Consider the following 25,539-nt stretch of genomic DNA (forward strand, 5'->3'; position numbering starts at 1 on the left):
TAGTATAGTCTGATATCAGGGAGCCTGATTCTTCCAGCTCAGTTTTTCTTTCTCAAGATTGCTTTGGCTATTCGGGGTCTTTTGTATTTCCATAAAAATTGTGAAACTTTTTCTTCTACTTCTGTGAAAAATGCCATTGGTATTTTCATAGGGATTGCATTGAATCAGTAGATTGCTCTGGGTGGTAAATTCATTTTCACAATGTAGAATCTTTCAATCCAAAAACATGGTACATGTCTCCATCTGTTAGTATCATAATTAGTTTCTTTCAACAGTGTCTTACAGTTTTCTACATACAGGTCTTTTGTCTCCTTAGGTAGGTTTATTCCTAGGTATTTTATTCTTTTTGTTGTAATGGTAAATGGGAGTGTTTCCTTAATTTCACATTCAGATTTTTCATCATTAGTGTATAGGAATGCAAGAGATTGCTGTGCATTAATTTTGTATCCTGCTACTTTACCAAATTCATTGATTAGCTCTAGGAGTTTTCTGGTAGCATCTTTAGGATTCTCTATGTATAGTATCATGTCATCTGCAAACAGTGACAGCTTTACTTCTGCTTTTCCAATTTGGATTAATTTTATTTCTTTTTTTCTGTGATTGTTGTGACTAAAACTTCGAAAACAATTTTGAATAATAGTGGTGAGAGTGGGCAACCTTCTCTTGTTCCTGATCTTAGTGGAAATGGTTTCAGTTTTAGACCATTGAGGATGATGTTGACTCTGGGTTTGTCATATATGGCCTTTATTATGTTGAGGTAAGTTCCTTGTATGCCTGCTTTCTGGTGGGTTTTTATCATAAATTGTGTTGAAATTTGTCAAAAGCTTTCTCTGCCTCTATTGAAATTATCATATGTTTTTTCTCCTTCAGTATGTTAATATTGTGTATCACATTGATTGATTTGCATATATTGATGAATCCTTGCATTCCTGGGATAAACCCCACTTCATCATGGTGTATGATCCTTTTAATGTGTTGTTGGATTCTGTTTGCTACTATTTTGTTGAGGATTTTGGCATCTATGTTCATCAGTGATATTGGCCTCTAGATTTTTTCTCTGTGACATCTTTGTCTGGTTTTGGTATCAGGGTGATGGTGGCCTCATAGAATGAGTTGGGGAGTGTTCCTCCCTCTGCACTATTTTGGAAGAGTTTGAGAAGGATAGGTGTTAGCTCTTCTCTAAATGTTTGATAGAATTCGCCTGTGAAGCCATCTCGTCCTGGGCTTTTGTATGTCGGAAGATTTTTAATCACAGTCTCAATTTCAGTGCTTGTGATTGGTCTTTAATATTTTCTATTTCTTCCTGATTCAGTCTTGGAGGGTTGTGCTTTTCTAAGAATTTGTCCATTTCTTCCCGGTTGTGCATTTTATTGGCATATAATTGCTTGCAGTAATCTCTCATGATCATTTGTATTTCTGCAGTGTCAGTTGTTACTTCTTTTTCATTTCTAAGTCTATTGATTTGAGTCTTGTCCCTTTTTTTCTTTATGAGTCTGGCTAACGGTTTATCAATTTTGTTTGTCTTCTCAAAGAACCAGCTTTTAGTTTTACTGATGTTTGTTATTGGTTCCTTCATTTCTTTTTCATGTATTTCTGATCGTATCTTTATGATTTCTTTCCTTCTGTTAACTTTGGGGTTTTTTTGTTCTTCTTTCTCTAATTGCTTTAGGTGTGAGGTTAGGTTGTTTATTTGAGACGTTTCTTGTTTCTTAAGGTAGGATTGTACTGCTATAAACTTCCCTCTTACAACTGGTTTTGCTGCATCCCATAGCTTCTGGGTCATCGTGTTTCATTCTCATTTGTTTTTAGTTTTTTTTTTTTTATTTCCTCTTTGTTTCTTCAGTGATATCCTGGTTATTAAGTAGTGTATTGTTTAACCTCCATGTATTTGTGTTTTTTAAGTTTTTTTCCATGTAATTAATTTCTAATCTCATAGCGCTGTGGTTGGAAAAGATACTTGATACTATTCCAATGTTCTTAAATTTACCTAGGTTTGATTTGTGACCCAAGATATGATCTATCTTGGAGAATGTTCCATGAGCACTTGAGAAGAACGTTTATTCAGTTGTTTTTGGATGGAATGTCCTAGAAATATCAATTAAGTCCATATTGTTTAATGTGTCATTTAAAGCTGTGTTTCTTATTTATTTTCATTTTGGATGATCTGTCCATTGGTGAAAGTGGGGTGTTAAAGTCCCCTGCTATGATTGTGTTACTGTCAGTTTCCCCTTTTATGGCTGTTAGCATTTGCCTTATGTATCGAGGTGTTCCTATGTTGGGTGCATAAATATTTACAATTGTTCTATCTTCTTCTTGGATTGATCCCTTTATCTTTGCATAGTGTCTTTCTTAGTCTCTTGTAACAGTCTTTGTTTTAAAGTGGTTTTTTTTACATTATTTATTTATTTATTTATCTGTGTAGCCATTATTTTTAATTCATTTTTTAAACATCTCTATTGGAGTTTAATTGCTTTACAATGGTGTGTTAGTTTCTGCTTTAAAACAAAATGAATCAGTTATACATATACATATGTTCCCATATCTCTTCCCTCTTGCATCTCCCTCCCTCCCACCCTCCCTATCCCACCCCTCTAGGTGGTCACAAAGCACCGAGCTGATCTCCCTGTGCTATGCGGCTGCTTCCCACTAGCTATCTATTTTACGTTTGGTAGTGTATATATGTCCATGCCACTCTCTCACTTTGTCACAGCTTACCCTTCCCCCTCCTCATATCGTCAAGTCCATTCTCTAGTAGGTCTGTGCCTTTATTCCCGTCTTACCACTAGGTTCTTCATGACTTTTTTTTTCCCTTAGATTCCATATATATGTGTTAGCATACTGTATTTGTTTTTCTCTTTCTGACTTACTTCACTCCGTATGACAGACTCTAACTCCATCCACCTCACTACAAATAACTCAATTTCGTTTCTTTTTTCACTGAGTAATATTCCATTGTATATATGTGTCACATCTTCTTTATGCATTCATCCAATGATGGACACTTAGGTTGCTTCCATGTCCTGGCTGTTGTAAATAGAGCTGCAATGAACATTTTGGTACATGACTCTTTTTGATTTATGGTTTTCTCAGGGTATATGCCCAGTAGTGGTATTGCTGGGTCATATGGTAGTTCTATTTTTAGTTTTTTAAGGAACCTCCATCCATAAACGAGACCAAAAGACAACCCTCAGAATGGGAGAAAATATTTGCAAATGAAGCAACTGACAAAGGATGAATCTCCAAAATTTACAAGCAGCTCATGCAGCTCAATAACAAAAAAACAAACAACCCAATCCAAAAAAGGGCAGAAGACCTAAATAGACATTTCTCCAAAGAAGATATACAGATTGCCAACAAACACATGAAAGAATGCTCAACATCATTAATCATTAGAGAAATGAAAATCAAAACTACAATGAGATATCATCTCACACCGGTCAGAATGGCCATCATCAAAAAATCTAGAAACAATAAATGCTGGAGAGGGTGTGGAGAAAAGGGAACACTCTTGCACTGTTGGTGGGAATGTAAATTGATAAAGTGTTTTTTTTTTGATATGAGAATTGCTACTCCATCTTTCTTTTGATTTCCTTTTGCATGGAATATCTTTTTCCACACCCTCACTTTCTGTATGTGTCCCTGTCTGTATGTGTCCCTAGGTTTGAAGTGGGTCTCTTGTAGACAGCATATATATGGGTCTAGTTTTTGTATCCATTCAGCCAGTCTATGTCTTTTGGTGGGAGCATTTAATCCATTTACTTTTAAGGTAATTATCGATATGTATATTCCTATTACCATTTCCTTAATTGTTTTGGGTTTGTTATTGTAGGTCTTTTCCTTCTCTTGTGTTTCCTGCCAGAGAAGTTCCTTTAGCAGTTGTTGTAAACCTGGTTTGCTGGTGCTGAATCCTCTTAGCTTTTGTTGTCTGTAATGGTTTTAATTTCTCTGTCGAATCTGAATGAGATCCTTGCTAGGTAAAGTAATCTTGGTTGTAGGTTTTTCCCTTTCATCACTTTAAATATGTCCTGTCACCTCCTTCTGGCTTGCAGAGTTTCAGCTGAGAGATCAGCTGTTAACCTTATGGGGTTATTTGTTGTTTTTTCCTTGTGGCTTTTAATATTTTTTCTTTGTATTTAATTTTTGATAGTTTGATTAATATATGTCTTGGTGTGTTTCTCCTTGGATTTATCCTTTGTGGGATTCTCTGCACTTCCTGGACTTGATTAACTATTTCCTTTCTCATATTAGGGAAGTTTTCAACTATAATCTCTTCAAATATTTTCTCAGTCCCTTTCTTTTTCTCTTCTTCTTCTGGGACCCCTATAATTCGAATGTTGGTGCATTTAATGTTCTCCCAGATGTCTCTGATACTGTCCTAAATTCTTTTCATTCTTTTTTTTTTTTTTTATTCTGCTCTGCAGTGGTTATTTCCACTATTTTATCTTCCAAGGCACTTATCCATTCTTCTGCCTCAGTTATTCTGCTATTGATTCCTTCTAGAGCATTTTTAATTTCATTTATTGTGTTGTTCCTCATTGCTTGTTTGCTCTTTAGCTCTTCTACGTCCTTGTTAAACGTTTCTTGTATTTTCTCCATTCTATTTCCAAGATTCTGGATCATCTTTACCATCATTATTCTGAATTCTTTTTCAAGTAGACTGCCTAGTTCCTCTTCATTTATTTGGTCTGGTGGGTTTTTACCTGCTTCCTTCATCTCCTGTGTATTTCTCTGTCTTCTCATTTTGCTTAACTTACTGTGTTTGGGGTCTCCTTTTCACAGGCTGCAGGTTCGTAGTTCCCATTGTTTTTGGTGTCTGCCCCAGTGGTTAAGGTTGCTTCAGTGGGTTGTGTAGGCTTCCTGGTAGAGGGGACTAGTGCCTGTGTTCTGGTGGATGAGGCTGGATGTTTTCTTTCTGGTTGGCAGGTCCGCATCTGGTGGTGTGTTTTTGGGAATCTGTGACCTTATTATGATTTTAGGTAGCCTCTCTGCTAATGGGTGGGGTTGTGCTTCTGTCTTCGTAGTTGTTTGGCATAGGGTGTCCAGCACTGTAGCTTGCTGGTCGTTGATTGGAGCTGGGTCTTGGTGTTGAGATGGAGATCTCTGGGAGATTTTCACTCTTTGACATTACATGGAGCTGGGAGGTCTCTGGCGGACCAGTGTCCTGAACTCGGCTCTCCCACCTCAGAGTCACAGGCCTGACGCCTGGCTGGAGCACCAACACCCTGTCATCAACACGGTTCTGAATAAAAGGGGAAAAAAAAGGGAAGAAAGAAAGAAAAAATAAAATAAAATAAAATAAAGTAAAATAAAAAAAAATAAAAGTTATTAAAATAAAAATAAAAAATTATTACAAATAAAGAAAATATTTAAATTAATTAGAAAAGAGAAAGAAAGATATAAAAAAGAGAGCAACCAAACCAAAACAGAAATCCACCAATGATAACATGTGCTAAAAAGTATACTAAAACAAAACAAAACAAAACAAAAGGAACCAAACCCGGACAGGCAGAACCCTAGGAAAAATGGTAAAAGCAAACTATACAGACATAATCACACACAGAAGCATACACATACACACTCACAAAAAGAGAAAAAAGGCGAAAAAAGTATATCATTGTTCCCAAAGTCCACCTCTTCAATTTGGGGTGATTCATTGTCTATTCAGGTATTCCACAGATGCAGGGTACATCAAGTTGTTTGTGGAGATTTAATCCTGCTGCTCCTGAGGCTCCTGGGAGAGATTTCCCTTTCTCTTCTTTTTTTGCACAGCTTCTGGTGTTCAGCTTTCGATTTTGCCCCGCCTCTGCATGTAGGTCACCTGAGGGCGTCTGTTCTTCACTCATACAGGATGGGGTTAAAGTAGCAGCTGATTAGGTGGCTCTGGCTCACTCAGGCCAGGGAGGAGGGAGGGGTACGGATTGAGGGGCGAGATTGGGGTGGCAGAGCCCAGTGTGACGTTGCTACAGCCTGAGGCATGCCATGTGCTCTCCTTGGGAAATTGTCCCTGGATCATGGGACCCTGGCAGTGGCAGGCTGCACAGGCTCCTGGGAGGGGAGGTGTGGATAGTGACCTGTATTTGCACACAGGCTTCTTGGTGGCTGCAGCAGGAGCCTTAGCGTCTCACGCCCGTCTCTGGTGTCCACGCTGATAGCCGCAGCTCGAGCTCATCTCTGGAGCTCGTTTAGGAGGCGCTCTTAATCCCCTTTCCTCGTGCACCATAAAACAAAGAGGCAAGAAAAAGTCTCTTGCCTCTTCGGCAGTTCCAGACCTTTTCCCGGAGACACTCCTGGCTAGCTCTGGTGCACTAGCCTCCTTCAGGCTATGTTCACGCAGCCAACCCCAGTCCTCTCTCTGGGATCCGACCTCCGAAGCTGGAGCCTCAGTTCCCAGCCCCCACCCACCCCAGCTGTTGAGCAGAGAAGCCTCTCTGGCTGGTGAGTGCTGGCTGGCACTGATTCTCTATGCAGGAATCTCTCTGCTTTGCCCTCCGCACCCTGTTGCTGCACTCTCCTCTGTGGCTCCAAAGCTTCCCCCCTCTGCTACCCTCAGTCTCTGCCTGTGAAAGGGGCTTCCGAGTGTGTGGAAACATTTCCTCCTTCACAGCTCCCTCCCACTGGTGCAGGTCCTGTCCCTATTCTTTTGTCTCTGTTTTTTCTTTTTTCTTTTGCCCTATCCAGGTACGTGGGGAGAGTTTCTTGCCTTTTGATAGGTCTGAGTTCTTCTGCCAGCAGTCAGTATGTGTTCTGTAGGAGTTGTTCCACATGTAGATGTATTTCTGATGTACTTGTGGGGAGGAAGGTGATCTCCACTTCTTACTCTTCTGCCATCTTGAAGCTCCTCCTGAGTATTTCTTGTTAAGATATATTAATCAGCTGTATTTCCTAGGTGATCTCATTTTGCATTTGATAAAATTTGATAATGAAAATATGATTTTAATTGGTGATAAACTTTAAGAAATCACTTTTATGCAATAATGAAAAGTACATAAAATATAATCATGTTTCAGCATAATAAATTTATCACAGAATAATGTAGTTACAATATTAAATAACATTTAGGGGGAAAAGTTTAAATGAAATAGCCACAAACTCTAACAAATTTGAAAGCATTGTCATTAAAGAACCTTTAAAATGTTAGCAAGTAGATATAATAAAGCTGAAGAATAAAAAATATCACATAAAGGAAATTTCCATTAAATTGAAAATAATTATTTTAAAAGTGTTTAAAAACAGCACTAATGTTTTTTGCTTACCATAATTTAGTTAAGGAGATTTAGGAGTTCCTGTGTATATTATAATGTTGGAATAATTGAGGAAGCAAGATTGTTTTACGAATCTACTTTTCCATATTTAAGGGTATAGCTACACTCTTGTATAAACTGTGAAACTATAATCTTTTGAAAATTAGCAAAAGTATCAAAATGTGAAGAATTTTTTTAAAATAACATAAAACATAGCCTGGACTAAAATAAGCAAACCAAACCAATTTTTAAAAGATAATCTTCAGAGATGTATTCATTTACCTCTCTGACCTTTTAACCAGGAGAAAGCTTTTTTTATAGCTATCGGATGCTAATACAATTCTCTGTAAGAAAGTCCATCAATAAATAAAAGTAATTTGTTGAGGAGTATAGGCTATACATAATGCAAATCAACAGACTGATCATTTGCAGCACTAAATATATATGTGTTTTATAGAATAATTTAGAACATGTCTGGCTATATTTAATCCATGAAAAATTTTTGCCAAATCATTTTAGCTTAGCTTGCAATTTCTGAAAGGTGCTGTTGACATTTGGAGCAGGGCAATGATTTGTTCTGTCATACTATTCCATTTATTGGATAATGTTTACACCTTAGGCCCCACAGTAATAAGTGCTAGTAGCACTGGTAATTGTCACAACTAAAAATGCCCTAACACATGTCTAAGAGAGGAGAACACTCCTAAGTTCATAACCACTGGCAGTATATTTTGAAGATAACGTTAATTGCCTTTATTTCAAAACTAGCTAACCTACCTCATTTTGTTATGCAAACAATTATGAAATTACTTGAGTTCTATTTTTTCCAACAAAGATAGAATTAGGTTGTGTTTCCTTTACCATTTTATATAATTAGACATAGCATACATGAATATAAAAGTGAAAAACTGAAATTTTCAGTCAAATGATTTACCATAAAGTAAAAACTCATGTAAGTACTACTCAGGTCAAGAAATAGAACAATGCCAGCAGCCTCAAAGTCCACTTCTGTCACCTCCAAATTACTACACTCACCTATTCTATAAATGAAAATAACTGTCCTGACCTAAATGCTACTCTTGGTTTAGTTTTCTTTGTGGCTTTTCCCCTTAAACAGGTAACCTATTAACCCTATATTTGAGTTTGTTTGTTTACTTTTTATAGAGATAGAAATGGAAAAATATATTAGTTTTGTATACTTCCACTCAAACTTAGGTTTATGAGATCCATTCATGTTGATGAATGGGAAATGATATAATAATACTAGTGGATTTCAATATCTTACTTTCAACAATGGATAGATCATTCAGATAGAAAATGCACAAGGAAATATTAGAGTTGACCATACTTTAAACCAAATGAACCTAACGGACATATATAGAACATTCCACCCAGTAGCAGCAGAATACATATTCTTCTCAAGCACACATGGAACATTCTCCAAAATAGATCATAAGATAGGTCACAAAACAAGTTTTAATAAAATTTAAGAAGATTGCAATCATACTAAGTATCTTTTTCCACCACAATGGTATAGAGCTAGACATCAACACCAAGAGGAAATCTGGAAAGTTTACAAATGTGAAAACTAAACAACACACTCTTTAACAGCAAATGGGTTAAAGAAGAAAGCAAAAGCAAAATCAAGAAATATCTTGAAACAAATGAAAATGGAAGCACAGCATATCAAAACCTATGGTATGCTGCAAAAGCAGTTCTTAAAGGGATGTTTTAATAATAAATACATATATTAAGAAAAAAGAAATATCTCAAATGAACAACCTAACTTTACACCTCAAGAACTAAAAAAAAGAACAAACTGAGCCCAAAATGAGTAGAAGTAAGGAAATAACAAAGAGTCAAAATAAAGAGAGTAAAGTAAAACAGTAGAAAAGATCAATGAAACTAAGACTTGATTTTTTAAAAAGATAATAAAATTAACAAACCTTTAGCCCCACTAACAAGAAAAGAGAAGACTGAAATTAATAAAATCATAAATGAAAGAGGAGACATTACAACTGATACAACTGTCATAAGAGACTGCTATGAACAATTAATGCTAACAAATTAGATAATCTAAAAGAAATAAATTCCTAAAACATACAACCTACTAAGACTGAATCATGAAATATAGAAATTATGAAGAGACCTGTAAGTAGTAAGGAGACTGAATCAATAATCAAAAATCTCCCAACACAGAAAAGCCTAAGACCAAATGGTTTCACTGGTGAATTCTACTAAAATATTTAAATAATTAACATGAATCACCAAAAGCTTCTAAAAAATTATAGAGGAGAAAACATTCCTAACCTCATTTTACATTGCCAGTGGTACCCAGATGAAAAGCCAGATAAGGATACTAAAATAAAACTATAAATCAACACCCCTGATGAATATAGATGCCAAAATTCTCAACAAAATATTAGCAAACTGAATTCAACAACACATTGAAAGGATCATACACCATGATCAAGTCAGTTTATCCCTGAGATGCAAGAGTGGTTTAGCATAAACAAATCAATAAATGTGATATACCACACTAATATAATGAAAGATTAAAATTATATCATCACATAAATTGATGCAGAAAGAATATTGTATAAAATTCAACATCCTTTCGTGATAATAACCCTCAACAAATTGGTCATAGAATGAACATACTTCAGCATTATAAAAGCCATACACAACAAAACCAGAGCAAACATCATACTCTACAGTGAAGTGTTGAAAACTTTTTCTCTAAGATCAGGAGCAAGACAAGAATGCTCACTCTCACCACTCATATTCAACATAGTACTGAAACTCCTAGCTAGAGCAATCAAACAAAATAAAGAAATAAAAGTCATCCTTATTAGAAAAGAAGAAGTAAAACTGTCATTACTTGCAGATGATATAATCTTATATACAGAAAATCCTAAAGACTCAACCAAAAACAAACACTGGAACTAATGAATGAATTCAGTAAGTTGCAGGATATAAATCAATATACAGAAATTAATTGCATTTCAATACACTAACAAGGAAATATCTGAAACAAAAATAAAGAAAAAACAATCCCATTCACTATAGCATCAAAAACAATAAAACACTTAAAAGTAAATTTAACCAAGGAAGTGAAAGATCTGTATAATGAAAACTACAAGACCTTGATGAGAGAAATTGAAGAAAAAACAAACAAATGGAAAATATCCCACATTTATGGATGGGAAGAATTAATATTGCCAAAATATCCATAACACCCAAGGCCATCTATAGATTCCATGAAATTTCTATCAAAATTCCAGTGGTTTTTCACAGAAGTACAAAAACAATTCTAAAATGTGTGCTGAACCACAAAGAGCTCCGAAAAATCAAAGCAATTCTGAGGAAGAAGAACAAATCCAGATGCATCACATGTCCTAATCTCAAAGTATACTGCAAAGCTATAGCAATTAAATCATTATGGCACTGACATAAAAATAAACACATAAAATAGACCAATGGAACAGAATCAAGAGCTCAGAAATAAACTCCCACATAAAGTCAACATATATTTTAACAAGGGAGCCAATAATATTTAGTTGGGACAGTATAGTCTCTTCAACAAAGGAAAAAAATAAAGAAATTATAATTATGTGATGTGTTAGAGGTGGTAGCTAATGCTATGGTTCAATAAGTATACTTCCATACAAAATGTATCAAATCAACAGGTAGTACACCTTAAACTTACACAATGTTATATATAAATTCTATATCAATTTTAAAAGAGAAAAGTTTTATATTGCTAGTTGTCCTCAATAAGAGGGTTGGTCTGAATTACCTAATATTACTTTTATTGTTTGTTTTTTTCTTTCTTACAACATCTTACGAGGAATCTATTTTACATAAAAGGTTATCCTATTATAGTCTGAAAACCAGTAAGGGTCTCAAAGAATCCTATTGGTAATCCTTGAAGTGGCTATTTGTATAATATTTCTCATAAAAAATTACTTTTTTTCTGACATAATCAATGTATTTACAATAATTTAAAAATCTATAATTTAGTTTGATTTTAATAATTTAATGAATTATCTTACTTGTGAAGACTTCCCTATCCCCCACACATATTTATTGAAGCATTCATTGCATCACCTATTTGTTCCCATAGCATGTTGTCAGGGACCTTGTACAATAAACTATGAGCTCTGTTAGAGCAAGAAACCTTGCCTAGAACATGGTTAGTACTTAGTATATAAAGAATCGTTTAACTTTCTCATTAATTATGATGAGTTTTTTGCAGTGTAAGTGGACAGATTTTTTTCCCAAATAAACAGTTTTTGGTTGATTATAAACAGAAAAAAAATCTTGAAATTCCACGAATTTTATGATATATGGCTAATTTCATGTGAAATTCATAACCAGTACAGTAATTCCACTGCATATGAATGAGTTCTGTTTGAGAGCACATTCATAAGTCCAAATTGTTCGTAAGTCCAACAAAGTTAGCCTAGGTACCCAACTAACACTATCGGCTATATAGTACCGTACTCTAATAGGTTTATAATACTTTTCACACAACTAACACATAAAAAACAAACACAAAAAATAAAACGTTTTTAATCTTAAAATACAGTACCTTGAAAAGTACAGTAGTACAGTACAACAGCTGGCATACGGGGGTTGGCATTGAGTGAACAGGCAAGAAGAGTTACTGACTGGAGGAGGGAGAGGAGTTGGGAGTTAGTAGAGCTGAAGGACCATCAGCAATAGGAAACAGGGCAAGATGCAATATCACTCACACCTGACGTTGATGGAACGCACATTCGCATCTTTGAAAGTTCGCAACTTGAAGGTTCGTATGTAGGGGACTTACTGTATGTGTTTTATATGAATTATATACAGCTTCTGAATCCATATGAATTATGAATCATAATTCACTTTAATTGCCAAAGCAAAATAAAACCTGGTTTCAGCGTTGGAACCTTTTATTCAAGTGAAAGTTTATAGGGAAACATAATTCAAATAAAAGTAAAATTCTATGGTTTAAAATGTTGTGGGAGTCACTGGAGTCATGCTCTGCTTCATTCCTCTAGTCTCTTGTCCTCACCTATCTCTCACCTCATAGTTAATTTTCTTGGCTATAACAGCTTTAACAATTTTAAGGTACATATAAACATTCAATAGTTACTTGTTGAAGGTTTGGATGAGGTAATGAATGAATTAAAAACAAATGCTGCTCTCAAAGTCTTTGTTTACTAAGAGAGCAGGAGGGCATACATGCACCAATATTAAGACAATTACGTTCAAGGGCCTAATTTAGAAACAAAGTTGAAGTAAGTCTCAGTTTTTGCATTTATAAGTGGAATGAAATCTAGAACTTGAATAAAAGGAAAATCTAGAAAAATGCCATTTAAGACTAACATGATGGAAAATTCTCCAAACACATCCATCTTTGTCAAGCTTTTTGTTTTAAATTTCAAAAATAATATGATTTTTAGAGAAAAGGATAATGATCCAGGTTTTCATACTGAAAACTGCTATCTTAGAGTATCTGAAACACTATATTTGGGGGGAAGGAGATTACTGGAGTGACAATCAGTATCTTCAGAGAGTTGATTCAAACTCTAATGCTTTGATACAAATTAATACATTTAACTAAATTCATGAGGCAAATAAAATTAAAGTACAGGCATACCGCATTTTACTGTGCTTTCCTTTATTGCACTTCACAGATACTGCATTTAAAAAAAATAATGAAGGTTTGTGTTAACCCTGTGTTGTTACATGATGGTTAGCATATTTTATCAATAAACTATTTTTTTTAATTAAGATAATTACATTTTTTTAGATATAATGCTATTGCATACTTAATAGACCACAGAACAGTGAAAACATAACTTTCCATATGCACTGGGAAACCACTGCGACTTGCTTTACTGTGTAGCTTTATTGCGGTGGTCTGGAACCAACCACGCAGTATCTCCAAGGTATGACTGCACTACATTTGATATTTTCCTGGACATTTAGCGAGGGTAAGAAATGTTCGAAAGAAGTAATTTAAGGAGAGTTTAATAAAGGGATTAGTGACAGAGTGTGAACAGAGTTTAGAGAAACTAACAAGGGATTGTGCAATAACACAGGGATTGCAAAAATGGGGAGACTTTGCATCCTTAGTCCTGAAGGGGTAAAAGGGAGAAATTGACTACAAGAACCTGGGTTAGAAAGCTACATGGAGAGTGCCACTTACCTGAGCTATGACCTTCAAGATCTTTGGTAAGAGGACACAGCTTACCTGTAAGTTAAATGACAGGAAGAGAGCTGGAGGAATAAATACATCAATTTCATTCTCCAACTGTGAGCCTCTGCCTATCAACACACACTCCATTGGCAAAACCTAATCAGAAACCAAAGAGTAAGGAAGCTTTTTACTATGACCTTAAGCACAGAACAGGATGAGAGATAGAGAGTGGATCTGGAAAGGAAAGGGAAAATATTGATTGTGCTCCTCCATTGTGATGTACACTCTATGAAGGCAGGGACTGTTTAATTTTTTCACCAATCTAGATGTATCCTCAGCACCTAGATTACTGCCTAGAACAAAGTCGAATCTCAATAAATATTTTTTAAATGAATTTGGATAGCCAATTGCATGCAATACTTTAAAAGATCTGGAAAAGGCACCAACTCAAAATGCTTCATTTGATATTCCATTTGTATTCATTGAGGCAGGCTAAGTTATACTCTGGAAAAGATTCCAAAATGTGACAAAAATAATACAGTTTTATTTCTTCCTCTTGCTATATGTCCTTCATAGGGTTGTCCCTGCTCTTCATAGTCACTCAGGGACAAAGTTGACAGAGAAGCCACCAGCTTAGAAATTGTCAGTCCTATACCAGAGGGAAAAGAGAATGTGGAATTATTGATAATTAAATAATCATTCTATAAGTGATGTCTGCTCACAACTAATTGACCACAGTTAGTCACATGGCCCCACTCAATCTCAATGGGAGCTGAAAGTGCAATCCTGCCATATACCAGAAAGAATGAAAACCCAGAAATATGACTACCCGAATGCTGTCAAAGCAAGCATATTTTCATTGAGTAGATTATGCATGGAAGATAGTGGCAACTAGACATGTCAATAAAGCAATTAGGTTACCAGAAAAGAGAAAATTTATATTAATGAATTTATTAATAAGAGTATTTATTAAGATTGTGTTTTGAGTTATATTGTGAGAGACAATTTTAGTTCAAATAAGACCTTTTGTCTTCCTGTAAACTAGCATATTGTGAAGTTTTTTATTAAAGGTAGACCTCTTGAGAAGACAAGCATGCAACTGATACTTGTGGGACTTACTGAGTACATTCCTTTCATAGACTCATAAAATACAGCAGTTGAAAATGATGCAAAAGGATACAGTCTCCTTAACTTAGAAATGAAGAAAATGAGGTCTAGAAAACCAAAAGGAGTTGTTCCAAGAATACACAGTTGGTGGCAAAACCAGGGCTCAATTCTAGGTCTAACCGCCACTCGAATACTTTTTCTACCGCACTACAGCTGCATATTATCTCTTACTGTAATTACTATTAGAAATATGACACCAATTAATTAACTTGACAGTAATAAGTACTCATTGTTTAGTAATAAAAGCCAATTTTAATCTTTAGTCACTTCATGCAATTATACATAAACACCAATTTGAAGACAGAATATGCATTCAATAAAGATTTGCTAGTGGTTCTGTTGATTATATGTGGAAGGGGAGAATACGACAACTTTATTGGATATTACCTTGACTTATCTATACTCCTTTGCTAGTAAAAGGCAAAAACGTGAGCAAATATTTAGGCAAATTTCCCAAGGTTTAAATGATATTGTTCTTCTAATTTTTTAACTGTTCACTCACAAAAATGAAAGACCAAAGAGTGCCTAGGGCTTCCACTCAAATGATTAAGTGATGAAGTTTATTATTGCTGATGCTGATGATCCTCCAAGAATCTAAGGTAAACCATACTGAGTAAATAGTCTAATTACACTGAATTCCAGTATTCTGCTATTAAATGATTATAATGATTAGTTATATCAAATTTTATTAGTGTAATTTTATATCCATCAGTTTTATTTAAGTCAGTAGATTTGAAAACAACTTACTAAATTCTGCTTTCGTAAAAGCTCACTGGTGTGGATAAACATGGGTAATTTTCAGTGTTTTTAATTTCTGAGACTGTGGCTGAACAGTTAATAAATAGCTCTCTACTTCATTAGAAAGTAAAAGCTTAGTTTTATTCATCTATAGAGTGGCTTAAGGCAAAATAGCATAGCATGTTAACTGTAAGATGAGTTTTTTAACATGCTCATAGCTAACTCATTGTTTGCCTGAAGTATAAAATACATCATGATTTCAAGATGGTACTTTGAACCTAGTGCAATCCTTAGCTTCAGGGTTTGTTTCTCTAGAAGATGAAAATAAAGAACATCTCAATTTTTATATTCCTTATCTTCTGGTAAATCACTCTTTAAGAAATGGAAAATAACCAAATTGGTGTTCCTTAAAAGCCACTTCATCTACAGCTTTGATTTATTTGCTTTTTACTTATACCACTGTCAGAGTTTCCAAAGACAAGTTCTAACTAAAGATTCAGCAGGTAAACAGGATTTTATTTATTTTTTTAATGTAAAGATATAAGGTTCATTGCCTAAAAATAGCCATATGGAATAAAAAATAAATTATAGGTTTTCAAGCTCATTATACGACCCACATATTACCAGTGATAGTCATTATTATTACTTATGGACTCACAATGGTTTTGTTACATTTTTAAACTGTCTTGTAAATTCCAATGTGTGTGAGAGTTATTTCTTAACTCTTCTATCTTGGGTTGAAATTATTATTTTCTGAGTTTAAAAATATGCTAATTTAATATGGTAAAGTAAGGCTAAAGACAGTAAACAGAAAGGAAAATAATTCAGTTTAATACCTTTATTTTATTTTCAATCTGTAACCTATAGCAATTTTTTTTTCGGCCACACTGTGCAGCATGGGGAGTCTTTGTTCCCCGACAGGGATCAAACCCACACCTCCTGCAATGGAAGCGTGGGGTCTTAACCACTGGACAGCCAGGGAAGTCCCACCTATAGCATTTTGAACTTAAATTAATGCCAGTGAAGACTGGAGAAAATGTGTACACAAAGAATTGCCACATAGGCATATTGTTTTTTCAAAGTTTAGGTAGTACAGCTATTTCTTTTAGGTTTGCTCCATTAAGTACATTCCAGAACTCCATTGTGAAGCAAATGACATTAGAAAACAAACAGAATAGATGCCAATCATAAGGAAATTTTAACTCTAAAGACATTTTCAAATAAATTGATGAAAAATTAGTTATGATTTTTCTATTTAAAGTGGTATACAAATATTATCAAACTATAATTTATTTATCATTCACTCATTCTTTCAACTAACATTTTAAAAATGTTTCTCTCATTAGGAAACCGTGAATCAAAAGCAGGAGATACTACGTTACCCCCTCTAGAAGGGCTAGAATCAAAAAGATGGACCATAGGAAATATTAGCAAGGATATGGAGAAATTGGAACCATCATACACTCCTGGTGAAAATATAAAATTGTGTAGCCATTTTGGAAAACATTCTGGAAGTTCTTTAAAGAGTTAAAAATAGATTTGTCATATGATCTAGCAGTTCCACAGCTAGATATACCCAAGAGAAATGAAAACATTATGTTCATACAAAAGTTGCTTCACGAATGTATATAGCAGCATTATTCTTAATAGCCAAAAGAAGAAACCACCCAAAAGTCCCTCAATGGCTGAATGGGTAGACAAAAGTGGTTTAGCTATACAATGCAATAGTATTCAGCCATAAAAAAGGAATAAAGTACTGATACATGTTATAACACGGATAAACTTTGAAAAAAATTATGCTAAGTGAAAGAAAACAGTTACAGAAGCCCACTATTATATAATCACATTTACATGAAATATCCAACTAGGCAAATCCTAGAGAAAAAGGAGATTGATTAGTAGTTGCATAGGGGCTGAGATGAAAAGGAGCTGGGGAAAGACTGCTAATGGTTATGGGTTTTCTTTTGGGGGTGATGAAAATACTCTGGGATTAGATAAAGGTGATGATTGCACAAATCTTTAAATATACGAAAAACCACTGAAGTGTAAGTTTGAAAGAGTAAATTTTATGGTATGTGAAATATAACTCAATAAGGCTGCTCTTTTTTTTAAAAAAGATGTTTGTTATATGTGAGACACTATTTGGGATGTAAGATAACAAAACACAGTTCCTGCTCTCAAAAGGAAAAAAAAAATCACAAACTAGAGAGAAATCAATGTGGGAAATTATTGCACTAGTCTTAGTAAGAAATGGGAGATAATTATTGGATTGGCTCAAAGGTAAAGGTGGTAGAGATGAAGAGGAAGCTATAGGTTTGAGAAATTAACTGAGATATAGAATAAATACGATTTGTTCTAACATCGGATATGGTAATGAATGAAGGAATTAAAGATACTCTAGTTTGTTACAAAAAAGATCATTATTTTACATGAGTAATACAGGAAGAGGAGAAGGATTCTAGGAAAAGAAAAGCAATATAGTTTTGGACATTGAATTTAAAGATATCTATAGAACTACATCCACTCACATTTATTGTCCATTTTGTCTTCATCAGTAACCATTTCCGGGTCACTGAATTAGATCTTTGTTAGCCATATAACAGTTCACACTCTTAGGAAAAATATCTTCCTTCTGAAAATCTAGTTGTAATTTCATTAATCTAGAAAGAATATTTTGGACCTAAAAATGCCTTGAGAGTGGTAGAATAACCGCACAAAAAGAACTTACTTTCCCCAACAAAATCTTCACCAGCTTCACATATACTTCATGTCAATTTCTGGAATCTAATGTCTATAGCATTTTCACTTTGATTTGTATGCATTAACCTTTATGTTGTTTTAACATTTTAATAACATATTTTATGCCTTCACTCCTGAGAGACATTATTGATTTCAATGATTTAAGAATGCGAACCATAGGGACACACATTTTTATTAGGTGCCGGCATAAACATTCCTTCTATGAGCAGAAAATTCTCAATGATAAAAAGGGAAATCAGAAGAGGGATTGGGGAAAGTCAAAACGGTGATTAAATCATATATTATAGTTCTCTTGCCCATAAATAAATAGTGCCTAAATATTCATATTGTATAAAATATACATATTTTGAATATAAAAATGGCTACAGAATGTATAATTTTGTTTTTAAAAGTAGATTTATGTTTTCTTCTGCTAAGAAATTGTTACTTGAGATAGAATTAATTAAAATGGAGGATACATATATAGTAATATATATAATATTCTTACTATTATATAATATTCACTTTAAACTGTGAGGTTTACAATTTATCTATTTATGTCAGTCATAGCTAAAACATGCACTCTCACAAGAATCAACTCTGAATTATCTATACAAATAAAATGGCTGAAGGATATATAAAATCCAAAAATTATTTATAAACCTAGTTGCTAATTTCCCAATCCTCATCCCCATCATTATTGTTTGCTTAGGCTTCAAATCCTAGAACACACACCGTTTACTGCTTTAGAGAGATGAGGCTTTGGGAGTTCAATTGTCCTCTAATTTTAACTGTATACTGAAGAGTCTAAATGTAGAAATTTATAACTAAATATATTTTCTATTACTAAAACTATATAAAATGTATCAAGTATTAGTCAATCATGGACTCCTGCAAATAATTTTTCTACTTTAGTGCATAACTTTGGTCTTTATATTGAATTAGTTCAAGGAACTCCATGAGTATCATCTCAATATTTTAAATTATCACATAAAAGCATATTTTTATATTTAGTTGAGAATATCATCTCTTTACAAAAGATTTCAAAATTAATTAAAATGCTAAGATAAAAAACTGGTCTTCTAATATTCACATTGGATATCTAAGCACATAATTCAATTGTCTGCATGGCTATATTAACAATAAAGAGGAAGAGAAGTTGATATACCACTATAAAGAAATGGAAGGATTTTGGAGACTTTTGTTTCAGAAAATAGAGTGGACAGAGCTAATATGTATACTGCTGCTTGTTAAACATGTGTATACGTTTCACATTCAACATAACCAAAATGTTTAAATATATATATATTCAAACCAAAGGAAAGAGAGAGAAATCTCAGGGTGCCAGAAAAAAACTCTAAGCTAGATTAACAACCTTAGCTGACTCTAGTGATCTAGAGATACCCTACTGAATACAGTATAGACATAGGGGATGAGACCTTAAATCCATATGGGGATAAGAGATCTGGTGTTGGATGAAGGTAAAGCAGGGAATTACATTTGAAATAGCATAAAGCTGAGACTTTGGAAAGGCTAACCCTTCAACGAAAGGAAATTGGAAAGATTCTGCCCACTGGCCCACAAAATCTATAAGGAATTTGTTTCTCTGCCTAGAATTTCTTGTTGAAAAAATATATTTCATTAAAAAATAATGTTTAAGATACCAAATGGGCATGTGAATTCAAATTTACACCACTTATTTGGTGCAAAAATCCTGAGGCCAATAAATGTACCTGAAACCCCTGAGGGCACACCTACTATAGCAAATGCAAAATCTCTTTAACAACTGTGGTGAATGCCTTGATGGGCCACCCAGATCCCCCTGAAAAATGAAGAACTTTTTTCCCCCAGCTGTATGGAGTGAGGCCTAGGAGATAGCCTATAGCTGTCAGCCCCTATGGGGATTACCTCTGCTGAAAAGAGCCAACTTGCCCAGGAGCACACTTTCATCTCAAGGCAGCCTGCCTCCAAAGACTGGTCAAAGTGATAATATAAGGGTCAAGTTCTCTTGTTACAATGGGACAATTTTCATCACTCCTTGCAGGGTCTGCTGAGTCATCTATTAAACCTGTATTGCAGTATTAATCCTGAGAGCACACCCTAAAGGAAAAATCTATATGCAAACCCACGCACATATGGTCACCTTATTTTTGATAAAGGAGGCAAAAATATACAATGGAGAGAAGACAGCCTCTTCAATAAGTGGTGCTGGGAAAACTGGACAGCAACATGTAAAAGAAAGAAATTAGAATATTTCCTAACATCATACACAAAAATAAACTCAAAATGGATTAAAGACCTAAATGTAAGGCCAGACACTATAAAACTCTTAGAGGAAACATAGGCAGAACACTCTATGACATAAGCCACAACAAGATCCTTTTTGACCCACCTTCTAGAGAAATGGAAATAAAAACAAAAATAAACAAATGGGACCTAATGAAACTTAAAAGCTTTTGCACAGCAAAGGAAACCATAAACAAGATGAAAAGACAACCCTCAGAATGGGAGAAAATATTTGTAAAAGAAGCAACCGACAAAAGATTAATCTCCAAAATTTACAAGCAGCTCATGCAGCTCAATATCAAAAAACAAACAACACATTCCAAAAATGGGCAGAAGACCTAAATACACATTTCTCTAAAAAGGATATACAGATAGCCAACAAACATATGAAAGAATGCTCAACATCATTAATTTAGAGAAATGCAAATCAAAACTACAGTGAGGTACCACCTCACACTGGTCAGAATGGCCATCATGAAAAAATCTACAAACATAAATGCTGGAGGGGGTGTGGAGAAATGGGAATCCTCTTGCACTGTTGGTGGAAATGTAAATTGATACAGCCACTATGGAGAACAGTTAGGAGGTTCCTTACAAAACTAAAAATAGAACTACCATATGACCCAGCAATCCCTCTACTGGGCATACACCCTGAGAAATCCATAATTCAAATTTGAGCCATGACTCAAAAAGAGTCATGTACCACAACGTTCATTGCAGTTCTATTTACAATAGCCAGGACATGGAAGCAACCTAAGTGTCCATCGACAGATGAACGGATAAAGAAGATGTGGCACATATATACAATGGAATATTACTCAGCCATAAAAAGAAACGAAATTGAGTTATTTGTAGTGAGGTGGATGGAGCTAGAGACTGTCATACAGAGTGAAATAAGTCAGAAAGAGAAAAACAAATACCGTATGTTAACACATATATATGGAATCTAAAAGAAAAACGAAAAAAAAAGATTCTGAAGAACCTAGGGGCAGGACAGGAATAAAGACACAGATGTAGAGAATGGAATGAGGACACGGGGAGGGGGAAGGGTAAGATGGGACGAAGTGAGAGAGTGGTATGGACTAATATATACTACCAAATGTAAAATAGATAGCTAGTGGGAAGCAGCTGCATAGCACAGGGAGATCAGCTCGGTCCTTTGTGACCACCTAGAGGGGTGAGATAGGGAAGGTGGGAGGGAGATGCAAGAGGGAGGAGATATGGGGATATATGTACATGTATAGCTGATTTACTTTGTTATAAAGCAGAAACTAACACACCATTGTAAAGCAATTATACTCCAATAAAGATGTTTTTAAAAAAAGAAAAATAAACAGAAACCATAATGGTAAAAAATGGACATTATAGAGAAAAAGGAAGGCAGATTTGGGTGGAAAATAGGAATGTTTGGGGCAGGGGGTAATAGTATATTGGAAGTCATTATCCAATCTACCTTTCTTCTAATGTGCATTCATGTTCTGCAGATATTAGAAAGTAAAAACATACATTTCCAAGGCTCCCTTGAACTACGTCTCTGGATGTGACATAGATTCAAAACAGATTCTCTGATGTGAGACTTTTGCTTCTCCTGATTCTGCTGTTTGCTGGCAAGCAGAGTCATATAGGCTTAATAGACGTCCCTGTGTTCTGCCACTCATTTTATATCAGGACCATGACTAGAGTGAGGCCTTTGGCACAAAATTTAAGGAGATACCAAAAGTCTCAGTAATCAAGATACATTATATTTAATGAAATATTTTGGAAGGCAAAATTAATGTAAAAAATCCACAATGAACAAAATATAAAGGTTCTAGAGAAAGCTAGGATCAACATACTGATTTTGACTCAGGCTCTAATATGGCTTCTGACCAGCAATGTAATTGATCCTATCTTTATTTACAACCTTGATAATATGCCCATTGTGAATATTTTGCATTATTTCTGATTTAATTACATTATCAGTATATTTTGTTTGTGTTTACCATCTTATGTTATGCTCTCCATTTGTTTTGTCTGTTCAATATTTCTTTTTCCTTTTCTTTCTGACCTCTTTTGGATTGATTAATTATTTTAATATTCCATTTGCTTTCTTCTCCTAGTTTAGGTAAGTTCATATTCTACTTCTATCCTTTTAGTGATTACCTAGAAATTTAATCTTGTGGATTCAACTGATATAATTACTAAATATCTGTTCCCTCCTCCAGGTTGTGTGTTTCTAGGAATTTTTAAACTTTATGTGGGTTATCCGTTTTATTGACATATAATTTTTCATACTACTCTCTTATAATCCATTTGATATCTGTAACATTTGAAATAAAGTTCTCTCTCTCATTTTGGATTTTAAACATTTGAGTCCTCTCTCTTTTTCCTCAGTAAATATAATAAATAATATAGCTGAAGTTTTATTAGATATATTAATATTTTAGAAAAACCACCTTTTGCTTTTGTTGATTATCTATAATGATTGTCTATTCCCTATTTTATCTCTGCTCTTATCTCTATTTCCTACATTTCACTGATTTTAGGTTTAACATGTTCCTCTTCTTCTAGTTCCTTAAGGTGTAACATTAAGTTATTGAGTTGAGCCCTTTCTTCTTTTTCAATGTAAGTATTTACAGCTATAAATATCTTTCATAAGACTGCTTCTGCTATATCTCATAAGTTTTGGTATGTTGTGCTTTAATTTTTATTTATAGCCAGATATTTTCTAATTTCCTTTGTGATGTTATTCTTTGACTTGTTGTTATTTTAAAATGTGTTGTTTAATTTCCACAGAACTGTGACTTTTCCAATTTTTCTCCTGCTGTTGATTTCAAGTTTCTTTCCATTGTGATCAGCCAAAAACACTTTGCATGATTTCAATCTTTTAAATTTATAAACATTTGTTTTGTGACCTAATATATGGTTTATCCTTGTATATGTTATACATGTACTTGAGAAAATATGTATTTTACTATTGTTGAGTGAAATTATCTCTACAAGTGTTTTAGGTTCAGTTAGTCATATTGATATATAAGCCCTCTGTTTCCTTATTGATCACTTGTCTGGTTGTTATATTCACTATTGAAAGTGGAGTATTGAACTTTCCTACTATTAATGGGAAGCTGTTTATTTCTCCCTTCATTTCTGTCAATGTTTGCTTGGTATAAATTGGAGCTATGTTGTTTGGTACACATATATTTATAATTATTATTTCTTCTTGGTGAATTGATGCTTTTTTCAATATATATTGTCTTTCTTTGTCTCTTTTGACTCATTGGTTTTTCAAGAGTGTGTTGTTTAATTTTTACATACTTGTGATTTTCTAGGTTTCCTTCTGTTTCATTCCATTGTGGTCAGAAAAGATACTTGGTATGATTTCAATCTTAAATTTGTTGAGTTGTTTTGTGACCTACCATGGGATCTAGACTAGAGAAGGTTTTGTGTGTGCCTGAGAAGAATGTGTGTTCTACTGTTGTCGAAGGGAATGTTCTAAATATATCTGTTAGGTTCATTTGATCTCTAGTGTTGTTCAAATCCACTGTTTCATTACTGATTTTTCTATTGGTGTTCTATCTGTTATTGTGAGTAGGATATTAAAGTTCCCTACTATAATTGACTTGCTATTCCTCCCTTCAGATCTGTCAGTGTTTGCTTTTCATATTTAGGTGCTTTGAAATTTGATATTTTATTTTATCTTCCTGATCAATTGACCGTTTTCTCATTATATAAAAACCTTCTTTTTCTCTCATAACAGTTTTTGACTTAAAGTCTATTTTGTCTGCTATAAAGACCCCTACTCTCTTTTGGTTGCCATTCACATTGAATATATCTTTCCGTCCCTTCACTTCTGGTCTATGTGTATCCTTAAATCTAAAGTGAGTATCTTGTAGACAACACACAGTTGGGTCTTATTTTTTTTTTAAATCCATTCAGCCACTCTATGTCTTTTGATAGGGGAATTAATCCATTTACTTTTAAAGTAATTATTGATAAGTAAGGACTTATTTTTGCCATTTTGTTCATTATTTTATGTTTTATAGTTCTTTGTTCCTTTGTTCCTCTCTTGCTGTCTTCCTTTGTGATTTGTTGACTTTTCATAGTGATTTGCTTTGATTCCCTTCTTTTTTCTTTTGTGTATGTTCTGTATTTTCTTCGTGGTTACCATGGGGCTTACGTAGAACATCTTATAGCAGTCTATTTTAATCACATTAAAAAATTCTACACTTTACTTCTCCCACACACACACTTTATGTTGTTGATGTCACAATTTGCCTTTTTTTATACTATGTATCCATTAACTTTTTTTAGTTATTGTTATTTTTAATACTTTCATCTTTAAATTTTATACTAGAATTAAAAGTGATTTAATGTAACTTTAAATGTAATTTAGTGTAACCAGTACAGTGTTACAGTATTCTGTATTTATCTATATATTTACATTTACTAATGTGTATTATACTTTAATATTTTTTCATATTGCTGACTGTAACACCATGGGCTAGGATGTTGGAGATACACTCCATTCATCTCCCTCATTCTCTGTGGAGAAATCTTTCAATTCTGCACCTTCTCTCAACCTCACAGAGCTGTTTTGGTTGCAGCAAGTCCCTGTCTCTTTTCCTTTTTTCTTAACTGCTACACAGTGTCTGAACTGTTTTGGTTCCATCAGTGCTATGTGAGAGGAAATAGAAACCAGCCCCTCAGGCAGTATCCTGAAAGCTTGGGATGTTGAAGGAACACGTCACCCCCCCTCCTTCCCTCCTGGAGGAGGTGACCCAGGTTTTGCACTTTCTCTCAATCTTGCAGATCATATCAGTGGCAGCAGGCTTGTCCATACCCTTTTCTTTGTTTTTAACTGCCCCCAGGCATCTAAATATGCTGGTTTCATCAGCACTCCATGTAAAGTGAGACAGAAACTGACTCCACTGGCAGTGCACTGAAATGCTAGGACATTGGAGGCATGCTCTGTTCTCTCTCTCACCTGAGAGAGAAGTCAAGGTCAGAGGTGACCTGTCATGTTGAGCTGTGCCAACTTGGGGGAGGGGTTGATAGGGGTTAAATAAAATTGTTCTTCTTACCCTTCCCAATGCCGCTGTTCTGGGTTTTGTGTTCTTCTGGAATATTACAACTTTGTAACTTGATGCTCTACTTCTCATAAAGGTACTTTGGTCTACATATCATTGTTAAATC

Source organism: Eschrichtius robustus, chromosome X (genome assembly GCF_028021215.1).
Source record: "Eschrichtius robustus isolate mEscRob2 chromosome X, mEscRob2.pri, whole genome shotgun sequence".
NCBI lineage: Eukaryota > Metazoa > Chordata > Mammalia > Artiodactyla > Eschrichtiidae > Eschrichtius > Eschrichtius robustus.